General features: G+C 42.3%; 1 non-coding gene across 1 annotated transcript; it reads left to right on the top strand.

Annotated features, from left to right (window-relative positions):
* Positions 1 to 274: 274 nt before the first annotated feature.
* On the top strand, positions 275 to 346 carry trnaa-ugc (transfer RNA alanine (anticodon UGC)). The gene has a single exon. It is a non-coding gene; the product is annotated as a tRNA-Ala (tRNA).
* The last annotated feature ends 826 nt before the right edge of the window (positions 347 to 1,172 follow it).

Genomic DNA, 1,172 nt, shown 5'->3' with positions numbered 1-1,172 from the left:
TTTCTTTGGTGAAATCAAATATCTTGTGAAATGAAACTTTGAGGTGATGTCACGGTTTATACAGTATGTAGTGTGGCGATACTGCCATCTTGTGGTAAAGGTGAAGGACAATCTTCCCGGTATCCTCCGTAGGCAATTTAACGATATTCTCTGCGATAACGAAGTATACTTTTTTGGAAAATGGCAACTGCAAAAACTTCATTTCAATAATGTATTCAATTGCATTCCTAATACTTTATTTAGAAAACCTTATTGTTTCTTACTTTTTACGGAAGGGGATGTAGCTCAGTGGTAGAGCGCATGCTTTGCATGTATGAGGCCCCGGGTTCAATCCCCGGCATCTCCACATTATTTTCACAATTTTGAATAACCCATTGTTTGTCCAAATCTCTATGGATTTCACCCGTAGTTTAGTTTAGCTCAAACAAAATACGTAAGCAGCATGCACTACTTATTTAAACTCAGACTTGTGTCCGATTGTGACCACTCAGGGGCTCCCTCTGCATGAATACAGACCACTGAGACTGATGAAAACGCTGAGATTTTTGGGTTGTATGTGCACTGTAGTTGACATAAGGAATCGGTTGAAAGTAAATATGACAAATGTAACATCATGATGTCCACTACAGAAGACATTTATGAACAAGCTCTTATTTAGATCTTATTTAATCAGTGGCGTGTAGTCATGGATCCAAGGGAAGCCAGGCTTCCCCAAAAAATGGACCAAGAAAAAAATAAAATATATATAATAATTTATCTTTCGTCTCTCTGTGTTCCATAATGTTCCTTAAATTCGCAAGAGGCTGAATATATCTCACAGGAGAAAGCATCCGCGCGAGCGAATCAGGTCCCCTCTGTCTCTCTATGTTTCATACTCGCTTCATACTCGTCGCCAAACCCACTGGCTCCAGGTCATCTGCAAGACCCTGCTAGGTAAAGTCCCCCCTTATCTCAGCTCACTGGTCACCATAGCAGCACCCACCTTTAGCACGCGCTCCAGCAGGTATACCTCTCTGGTCACCCCCAAAGCCAATTCCTCCTTTGGCCGTCTCTCCTTCCAGTTCTCTGCTGCCAAGGACTGGAACGAACTACAAAAATCTCTGAAACTGGAAACACTTATCTCCCTCACTAGCTTTAAGCACCAGCTGTCAGAGCAGCTCACAGATCACTGC

This window comes from Salmo trutta, chromosome 23 (assembly GCF_901001165.1).
Source record: "Salmo trutta chromosome 23, fSalTru1.1, whole genome shotgun sequence".
Classification (NCBI taxonomy): domain Eukaryota; kingdom Metazoa; phylum Chordata; class Actinopteri; order Salmoniformes; family Salmonidae; genus Salmo; species Salmo trutta.
Note: the sequence above shows the minus strand (reverse complement) of the source record. Positions and strands in the feature narration are given on the sequence as shown.